This window comes from Neomonachus schauinslandi, chromosome 16 (genome assembly GCF_002201575.2).
Source record: "Neomonachus schauinslandi chromosome 16, ASM220157v2, whole genome shotgun sequence".
NCBI lineage: Eukaryota > Metazoa > Chordata > Mammalia > Carnivora > Phocidae > Neomonachus > Neomonachus schauinslandi.
Window position 1 is genome coordinate 6519641 of NC_058418.1, and position 10892 is coordinate 6530532.

Below are 10892 nucleotides of genomic sequence, written 5' to 3' on the forward strand. Positions count from 1 at the left end.
ATGAGAACTTCCACTTTGGGATTATTCTTTATCCGGTACCAGGAGCCGTAAGCGGGTGTAGAGTTGCTCCCGCCCACCCCGGGGAAGGAGAAGGAGCAGGGCACGTGGACACACAGACCCTCCTGCACCGTCACTGAGTCCTGCACTCGGAGCTCGAACCCTGGATCCTCCTGCAGGGACCCTGCGGGGACACACAGGCTCAGCAGCCGCATCCGCACCAGCACCGCCCGCCCCGCCCCCCGGGGGACCCCCCCCCCCCCCCCCCCCGCCCCCCTCACCGGCCAACAGCACGGACAGCAGTGGCAAGAGCATCTCCACGATCCCGGGGGCCTGTCCTCAGACCATCTGGCTTCTGGACCCGCCTGTCTGTCCCAGAAGGAAACTCCAACAGGAAGCTTCTTGGGGGAAGAAGAGGGTAGTGACCATCCATGGAAGCGGAACCTCAGAAAGGGAACCACAAAGTCCTGACAAATCCCTTCTTCCCACTTCTGCTTTCACAAATGGAAGAAGCAGAGCAGAAAGGACACAGGGCTTGCCCTACACAGGGAAGGAGCCCGGCCTGGGCCTCAGATGAGGGCGGCCCGAGCAGCGGGGCTTTCAGGGGGAATAGGGGAGAAAGGGCTCCAGGTGAGGTGCTGGGGGCAGGATTCATTCCCTCATTCATTCATTCACCAGGCAAACATCTACTCCCTACAGGGACTGGGGACACAGGGGACAACATGACCCGCCTGACTCCTGCCCTCAGGCACCACACCTCATGTGACTCCCCCCAAACCCAATGCCCTCTGGCTCCCCAAGGGCACTCAGCTTCCCCGCCAGCCTTTGGGCTGTGTCTGCAGTCCACACAAGCTCCCAGCTCCACAGTGAGAAGCCGGCAGGGACACAGGGTCCCCGCACTCACAAGGGCCTCACACTTGGGGTGGGACGCTCTCTGAGGTCGCCACCTTGAAATCCTTAATCATTTTATTTCTTCTTTAAGGTTTTTTTTTTTTTTTAAGGACGCAGGGCTTGAACTTACAACCCTGAGATCAAGAATTGGACGCTTGACTGACTGAGCCACCCAAGCGCCCCTAGATTTGAATTTGTGTTTTGTAACTGAAGTCTAATGGGATGAGGAGCACCGGAGGGGGAAATTGGATCCTTGGATCACACACCTCCCCCACCCTCCACCTCCCGCATCCCCCACCTCCCCCATCCCCCATCCCCAGGGCAGGTTCTCAGGCCCACTCCCACGCCCAAGCCCTACCTGGGCACAGAGAGGGTCTGAGCTTTGCTGAGTTGAGAGTTGGGAGTCCCAGACACCTGTGAAGGTCTACAGTGCCCACCCCCCAGTCAAGCCTGAAGGACAGGACATTAACTAGCTGTTGGGGAAGGTTATCAAAAAGATGGGACCCAGGCCACTGAGGCTCCTCACCCCCTCCCCGTGCTTGGAATGTGGGTTCTGCGTGCCTTTCCTGCTCCCAGATGCTGCTCGAAGGACTCAGCCTTGAGAACACCTGCAGTATGTAGGTGACTGAGCTCAGTTAAGGCCTCCCTGTATATAAACTTTAAGATCTGGAGGGCAGGTGCAGGGTCCACTGGTCTTGCTGCTGCCCAAGATAAGCCCTGTATTTAAGTTCCCTTTGCTTATTAAAACTGCTGCCTACTGAGGCACTTGGGTGTCTCTGTTAAGCGGCTGCCTTCAGCTCAGGTCATGATCCCAGGGTCCTGGGATCGAGCCCCATGTCAGGCTCCCTGCTCAGCACGGTGTCTGCTTTTCCCTCTGCCCCTACCTCCTCTCAGTCTCTCTCTCTCTCAAATAAATAAATAAAATCTTTTTTTAAAAAAGGTGCCGCCTGGGGTGACTGGGTGGCTCAGTCGTTAAGCGTCTGCCTTCGGCTCAGGTCATGGTCCCAGGGTCCTGGGATCGAACCCCACATCGGGCTCCCCGCTCCGCGGGAAGCCTGCTTCTCCCTCTCCCACTCCCCCTGCTTGTGTTCCCTCTCTCGCTGTGTCTCTCTCTGTCAAATAAATAAATAAAATCTTTAAAAATAAATAAAATTAAAATTAAAAAATGTGCCGCTTACCAACACATGCTATGACATGGATAAACCTCAAAAAATTATGCTAAGTGAAAGGAGCCAGACACAAAAGGCCACATACTGTAAGGCTCCATATTTATGAAATGCCCAGAAGAGACAAATCCATGGAGACAGGGAGTGGATTAGTGGTTCCCAGGGGTTGGGGGAGGAGGGGGTGGGGAGTGATTACTAACTGGTATAGGATCTCCTTCTGAGGTGATGGAAAAGTTCTGGAACTGGATACTGTGTACATTAAAATAAATTTTAGGGGCACGTGGGTGGCTCAGTCGGTTAAGCATCTGCCTTTGGCTCAGGTCATGATCTCATTGTCCTGGGATGGAGCCAAGCATGGGGCTCGCTTCTCAGCAGGGAGCCTGCTTCTCCCTCTCCCTCTATCCCTCCCCCTCTGTCTCTCTCCCAGCTCTTTCTCTCTCTCTCAAATAAATAAATAAAATCTTTAAAAATAAATAAATTAAATTAAATGGTAAACTTTATCTTATGTGTTTTTACCACTTTTTTTTTTTTTTTTTAAGGTAAAGAAGACAAAAACCAAACCACACCACAGGTCAAGAGAGACAGTCCCTGGAAGAAAGGAAAGAGCTTTTTCCTGCTTTTTGTCACAGGGCCCCCACATTTTCATTTTGCTCTGGGCCCCACAAATTACGTAGCCGGCTCTGGCGAGAAGCTTCCAGGTTCAAACCTGCCCTGACAGGGAAGCGTGGTCACCACCGCCCAGGGGCTGGGTCCATGAGCATCTCTCTCTTGAAGAGCTGGGACAACATAGGAATTCAAGACGCATACCCGGGGCCTCCCTGCTTCTCTGCAACCCAAATCCTCAGCTTCCCAGCTGTGCATGTAGTAAAGAATTAGCCTGAAGCAAAGATTGGTCCGGCCTTTGCCCGGCTCCTCCTCCTCCGGCAGAACCCCTGAGCTCTTGGAATGTCCTGCCTGGTAAGAGTGCCCTGGTTTACCTGGGGGCCTTGGGCCACAGCAGATAGGCACTGGATCAGTCCGACCCCTGGAGGGGCTAGAATCTGAACAACTTAAGTCACCATGCAGTCGCTGCACGTCTTTGCGACACCGGGGCTGCCTTAGCAAAGTTGTACAGGCTAGGTGGCTTCAAACAATAGGAGTTGTTCTTCAGGTCCTTCTAGTGAATCATCGAACCTCAGGGTGGTCGTGGGGGCCCCAGAACAGACTGTCTCCCTCCTCCGGGGTGGGGGCAGGAAGCCAGGGGGAGGCGGTGCCAGACCGGGGCTCGGCGCGCCCCCTGGTGGCCCCGCGGCGTCTGCTCGCAGCGAGCCCCCCGCAGAGCCTGCCTCCGCCGGGAAGTTGCTGACCAGGAAGATTGCTGAGTCCCCAAATGGGACAAGCCCAGTCCGAGACCGCACACAGAAAGCTTCAGTTCCTTTGCATCTGTAACCGGTTCCTCACTTAACTCCTCAACCACTTGTCCCTCAAACAGGAGGCGACTTGTCACTTTTAACTAAAAGTGTACCACAGGGACACCACACAGCATCAGCAGAGCACGTCCCCAACCCGTGGCGTGTGGATCCAAGGGCATTGTGTTCCCTGCCCATCCCTCCAGTGACCATTGCTACTATATGGTCCACAACCCGACCTGGGCCCCGTGGACAGAAGCCCTGAAGCCCCCCCCCCCCCCCGGGGGGGGGCTGTGGGTTGGGGAAACCGGGCCCCCTGTCCCCAACTCAGTCCCCTTTGGTTTGAGTCAGTTTTTCCGTTTTCTGCAAAATTGCAAGATGGGCCCCTCAAACTTCCCTTCTTTCAAATCAAGTAAGCAGTTCGTTGCTTTTGCAGTAGATGAGCAGAAAGAATGAGGGGAAGGGGTGAGCCACTGGCAGGATTCCAGGGACCCGGGATCACATAGCATTGACACATTGTGGGTGCTGAGGACCGAAGAGTCACCCAATGCCAGGCAGCGTCCAGGGGAAAAGAAGAGCCCTAATTCTTTCTCTTCTCTAGGAGACATCATTGCCTCTGGGTCTCCTTGGCCTGACAACCGGGGTCCAGTCGCCTGGATACAGAGGCCACCCTTCCTGGGAGAAAGAGGAGGGTAGAGAGCCTCCTGGGACTCACAAGGAATAACATCCATGTGTGTGTGTGTGTGTGTGTGTGTCAGTCTTGCTAAGCTAATATTGAGAGAGACCATGTGTATCTTGGGTACCATATTAGGGATTTGGATCATTATTTCCGGAGCAACAGGAGCCCCACTGAAGTGTTTAAAAGCAGAAAAATTGTGCTTCTAACAGTGAAAGTATGAAGTAGTCCTGCAGAGCCTGCCCAGTCATTAGGGAAGACTCAGTAGTAGCTGCCCCCAGCCTCTGGCTCGTTCTGCACATGAGACTCATTTCTTCCAGTCTTGGAAGGGGTACCTCCACACCTGAACATGCCTGTCAGGCTGAGCTGGGCTGGGGAGAGCCGAATCCTGAGCCCCGCACAGCCCTTGAACCCTGGAGTCCCGGAGCTGCCCCAGGTGGGGTCAGGGCATGAAGGTGAATTCACCTGTTGAGCTCAGGTCCATCAACTAAGGACCTGCAGGTGCAGGGTCAGCACGTGACTTCCCCAGGCATCCCTGGGGGTGTGAATGCATCACCCCAGTCTCTGCCTCTGTGGTCACATGGTCTCTCCTCCCTCCTCTCTGGTGGTGTCTGTCTTCTGTCTCCGATAAGGACACTTGCCATTGCATTTAGAGCCCATATCTGTGTTTTTTGCAAATATAGTCACATTCATAGGCTCCCAGGTGTTAGTTAGGACATGGGTGTATCTTTTGGGGGGCCATTATTCAACCCACTACCGACCCCAAAGACTAAAACCATCAAGGGTGAACAAGAATTAAATTCACTCCTCCAGCACAGAACTGCAAGCATCAAACAAAAACAAGTGGGGGGGTGAGGGGAATGTGAAGTAACTGCCCCATGGGCATGGAGTGATGGGAATGTTCTGGAACTAGATAGAGGTGGTGGTTGCACAACACTGTGAATATACTAAATGCCAGTGAATTGTTCGCTTTAAAATGGCCAATTTTATACTATCTGAATTCACTTTAATAAAATGAAATTCAGACCTGGTAAGGAGAGACTTTATTAGGATTATGGCAAGGTGGAGGAGGGCTCAGGCTGAGAATGACCAAAGTTCCGGATTCCGGGGAGTCAGGGGGAACAACTCAATCTAAGTTTGGTTAACAAACATTTTGCTCTGATGGATCAATAGGGACAAAACAGTTCAGCTAATCATTTATGAGCCCCCCCAACCCCCTTTTTGGGGGGTGGGGAATTTGAAGGGTCTGTGTGTGGCACTGTCTTGGGTAAACAACGGGGCCATCCATGGGTCTTCTCTGAGTCATGAGGAAGGGTGCTTCTTTCCAGTAAGCCCATTCCTGAAATGGAAATGTCTAGGAAGGATTTCTTTTCTTTTTTTTTTTTTTTAAAGATTTTATTTATTTATTCATGAGAGAGAGAGAGGCAGAGGCAGAGGGAGAAGCAGGCTTCCCGCAGAGCAGGGAGCCCGATGCGGGACTCGATCCCAGGACCCCGGGATCATGACCTGAGCCAAAGGCAGACGCTCAACCGACTGAGCCACCCAGGCATCCCAAGGAAGGATTTCTTAACCTTTGCTGTTTTCCAGACACACAAGGCTCAGGCAAATTTCAGCATTGTCCCAAGTAAATTTCAGCATTGTCCCAGCATTGTTTTGCTGCTCAGTGGAAAAAGGAAAAACCTGCCTCAGAGAAGCTCTAAGGACTGGTCAGCCCCCACATGGAATTTCAGCCCCAATTCACAACACTTGGGTGGCCCAAAGTCTCAAGATTTGAATTTAAGTGGAAATAAATCCCAATACAGCAGTTCTCAACCTTTTTGGTCTCAGGACCCCTTTACACTTTAAAGAAATATCAGCAACCCCAAAGAACTTTCGTTTGCGTGGCTTGTACCTATCCATATTTACAATTTTAGCAATTAAAATCGCAAAACTCTTATTATTTTTTTTAAGATTTTATTTATTTATTTGAGAGAGAGAATGAGATAGAGAGAGCATGAGAGGGGGGAGAGTCAGAGGGAGAAGCAGACTCCCTGCTCAGCAGGGAGCCCGATGCGGGACTCCATCCTGGGACTCCAGGATCATGACTTGAGCTGAAGGCAGTTGCTTAACCAACTGAGCCACCCAGGCACCCTAAAATCGCTAAACTTTTAAATCGCAGGAATTCACAAGCACATATTCCGTTAGCTGTCAGGGTAATGATACCATCACACATCACATAACCTCAGGAAAACTCCAGATTGGGGGGGGGGGGGCAAATAACATTTTAGTAGTATTATGAAAATAGTTTTGTTTTTTTTATAGATATTTTTTATTTATTTATTTGACAGAGAGAGCACAGGTAGGCAGAGTGGCAGGCAGAGGGAAAGGGAGAAGCAGGCTCCCCGCTGAGCAGGGAGCCCGATGCGGGGCTCGATCCCAGGACCCTGGGACCATGACCTGAGCTGAAGGCAGCTGCTTAACCGACTGAGCCACCCAGGCGCCCCATATTATGAAAATAGTTTTAACCTTGCAAATCAGGAAAAAGTCTTGGCGACCCCGAGGCTTCCAAACAACACTGCTGGTCTAGAAGCCCCTGAATTCCTGACCCTTGCTTGCTGAGCCTTCCAGTTTTATTTCATTGACCATAGTCCCTAAAGTTGATTTTTCCCTTTTTTTTATGGTAATAGGACCACGTAGGCTCGGGCTGAGAAAATGGCCGCCCATCTGGAGACTACATTTCCCTGGCTCCCTTGCAGGTAGGTGTGACCATGTGACTAAGTTCTCCTCAAAGGAAAGGCCCAGAAACGATGTGTAGAACTCCCAGCTCAAGTCCTTAAAAGGAGGCGGCTTGCTCTCCGATGGTATCTCTATCCCGTTTCCTGCTTGCTGTAATGAGGCCGTGGTGGTGGTGACTTCGCTTCCGAGTTGAAGGAAGACACACCTTAGAATAATGGTTTCCAAGGTGTGGTCCCCAGACTAGCAGCGGCGGAGTCACCTGGGAGTTCGTGAGAAAGGCAAATTCTCCGGCCCATCCAAGACTTGCTGAATCAGAAACACAGGGGTTTGGGGCCCAGCAATCTGTGTTTCAAAAAACCCTCCGGGAGATTCTGATAGACACCCAATTTTGAGGACCACTGAGCTGGGAGCAACAAGAGAGAAGCACCTGGGTCCATGAGTGACCTCAGGAGACCAGCTTGGATATTTACTTGAGAAAATCGATCTTCTGTCTTATTAAAGCCTCTGTTATTTGGTCATTGGTAAATCAAATCAATATCTTAATCAACAATATATTTAAATACACCCCTTGATTCCTTTTTTTTTTTAAGATTTTTATTTTTAAGTAGTTTCTACACCCAACATGGGGCTCAAACTCACAACCCCCAGATCAAGAATCACCTGCTCCGGGCACCTGGGTGGCTCAGTTGGTTAAGCGACTGCCTTCGGCTCAGGTCATGATCCTGGAGTCCCGGGATCGAGTCCCGCATCGGGCTCCCTGCTCAGCAGGGGGTCTGCTTCTCCCTCTGCCCTCTTCCTTCTCGTGCTCTCTGTCTCTCATAAATAAATAAAATCTTTAAAAAAAAAAAAAAATCACCTGCTCTGCTGACTGAACCAGCCAGGTGCTTTTGATTCTTTTTTGAATTAAGAATTTTAGGGGTGCCTGGCTGGCTCAGTCAGAAGAGCCCACGACTCTTGATCTCAGGGTTGTAAGTTCAAGCCCCATGTTGGGTGTAGAAATTAAATACAAACTTAAAAAAATTAGGGGCCCCTCGGTGGCTAGGTCTGTTGAGTGACTGACTCTTGATTTTGGCTCAGGTCATGATCTCGGGTGGCGAGATAGAGCTCTGCATTGGGCTCCACACTCAGCACGGAGTCGCCTTGAGAGTCTCTCTCTCCCTCTGCCCTTCCCCCCCAAATGATAAATAAAATATATTTTTAAAATTTTTTTTAAAAAGAATTTTAAGGGCGCCTGGGTAGCTCAGTCAGTCAAGCGTTCAACTTTGGCTCAGGTCAGGATCTCAGCTCAGAGTCTGCTTGTCCCTCTCCCTCTGCCCCTCTCCCCTTCGTGTGCTTGCACAAATCTTTAAAAAATAAAGATTTTATTTATTTGTCAGAGAGAGAGAGAGAGAGCACAAGCAGGGGGAGCTGCAGGCAGAGGGAGAAGCAGGCTCCCCACTGAGCAAGGAGCCGGATGCAGGACTCGATCCCAGGACCCTGGGATCATGACCTGAGCCGAAGGCAGACGCTTAACAAACGGAGCCACCCAGATGTCCCAATAAATTAAAAAAAAAAAAAATTTAGGCATATATTTCACACCCATCAGGATGGCTACTATTAAAAAACACACAGAAAATAACAAGTGTTGGTAAGGATGTGAAGAAATTGGGAACTTTGTGTACTGTTGGTGGGAACATACAATGGTACATCTGCTGCGGAAAGTTAGGCACTTCCCAGGAAAATTAAAAATAGAAAAATATGATCCAGCAATTCCACTTCTGGATAAAGCTCGAGGACTTAGAACAGCATCTCATATAAGTGGAATCACGCACTATCTTTTTGTGACTGGCTTATTTCACTTAGCATAACGTCCTCAAGATTTATCCATGTTGGGGCCCCTAGGTGGCTCAGTCATTAAGCGTCTGCTTTTGGCTCAGGTCATGATCCCGGGGTCCTGGGATCGAGCCCCGCATCGGGCTCCCTGCTCCGTGGGAAGCCTGCTTCTCCCTCCCCCACTCCCCCTGCTTGTGTTCCCTCTCTCACTGTGTCTCTCTGTCAAATAAATTTTTTTTAAAAATCTTAAAAAAAAAATTTATCCATGTTGTAGCAACTATCAGAGTTTACTTCCTTTTTATTTTTTTATTTTTATTTTTTTTTAAGATTTTATTTATTTTATTTGAGGGAGAGAGAATGAGAGACAGAGAGCATGAGAGGGAGGAGGGTCAGAGAGAGAAGCAGACTCCCTGCCGAGCAGGGAGCCCGATGCGGGACTCGATCCCGGGACTCCAGGATCATGACCTGAGCCGAAGGCAGTCGCTTAACCAACTGAGCCACCCAGGCGCCCCTTTACTTCCTTTTTAAGACTGAATTATATTCCACTACATGTCTGTACTCAGCCTCCCTTGCAGCTAGAAATGCCAATGTAGCATAGCTCTAGACAACCAGATATAGGCAGAAATCCACCAGGCTAAGAAAGTTTTGACCTCCTGCCTCAAATTCATACACGATGCCCAGAGCTGTGGCCTCCATCTTGTGACTATGTGGAAAAAAAATCAAGAGAATCAAAGAGACCTCAGCAACAGCAGTCTCTGAACCTCTGAACAAAGTCAGCAGGCCCCCCCTCCCCCGCCATCTAGATGTATATGAGAAAAATTAACTTATGTGTATGCTGATGATCAGGTCTGCTGTTCATTGCAGCCCAAAGCATTTATAACTGCTACACTGGGCCAAGTTACATAATCTGTCTCCCCGGCCAGAACGTCGGTTCCATGGTGGCAGAGAACATGACTTGGCCCAGCCCTTTCCATCCCAGTTAGTGGCTGGCAGAGACTGCACAGATGGAATGCGTGCTTGAGCTTCTTCATCCAAAATCTAACAGTACCAGGGCGCCTGGGTGGCTCAGATGGTTAAGCATCTGCCTTCGGCTCAGGTCATGATCCCAGGGTCCTGGGATCGAGCCCCACATCGGGCTCCTGGCTCAGCGGGGAGTCTGCTTCTCCCTCTCCCTCTGCCTCTCCCACTGCTCATGCTCTCTCTCTCTATATATCTCTGTGTCTCAAATGAATAAATAAAATAAAATAAAACAAAAAAAAATCTAACAGTACCATCCTCTTGTGTTCACCGAAATAACCGCACAAAGGGCTTAAAATAGCACTTCACACATAGTAAGCCCTCAACAAATAGATGTAGGGGATCATCTCCTTCGTGACTTCCAGGCCATATTCTCACTGACCTCCCAACTTCCCCTGGGAGGCTTTCATCAGACAGCTGGCTCCTTGGCAGGGGTGCCCCAGGACTCTGGCTGCAGCGTCCGGACCCTTTTGAGTGTGGTCCTTTTTGGTGTTTGCAGCAAGAACCATGAGGAGCTGGCCCCTTTGGCTACTCTTTCTTTTGCTGTCTATATAAGTAATAAATGGTCTGGATCTGGGGCGCCTGGGCAGGCGCCCAACTGACTGAACCACCCAGGCGCCCCTAAAATCTTTAGGGGCGCCTGGGTGGCTCAGTTGGTTAAGTGACTGCCTTCGGCTCAGGTCATGATCCTGGAGTCCCAGGATCGAGTCCCACATCGGGCTCCCTGCTCAGTGGGGTCTGCTTCTCCCTCTGACCCCCCTCCCCTCTCATGCTCTCTCTCTCGCTCACTCTTTCTCTCAAATAAATAAATAAAATCTTAAAAAAAAAATGGTCTGGGGCGCCTGGGTGGCTCAGTTGGTTGGGCGACTGCCTTCGGCTCGGGTCAGGATCCTGGAGTCCCGGGATCGGGTCCCGCATCGGGCTCCCTGCTCGGCGGGGAGTCTGCTTCTCCCTCTGACCTTCCTCCCTCTCATGCTCTCTGTCTCTCATTCTCTCTGTCAAATAAATGGATGAAATCTTTAAAAAAAAAAAAAAGAAAAAAAAATGGTCTGGATCTAAAAGTGGGTCTTGTGTCTTTATTAGTTCAATCATCCCATCTGGGCTTTGGCCATGTGCCAAAAGCTTAACTAGAAGTATTATCTGTTCTGTCTACTGTTAGTATCGTCTTTGGCCTGAGACTGCCCTCTCCCCAATTTCTCCTCTCCAAGACAAAGACACACAGACCAGGGG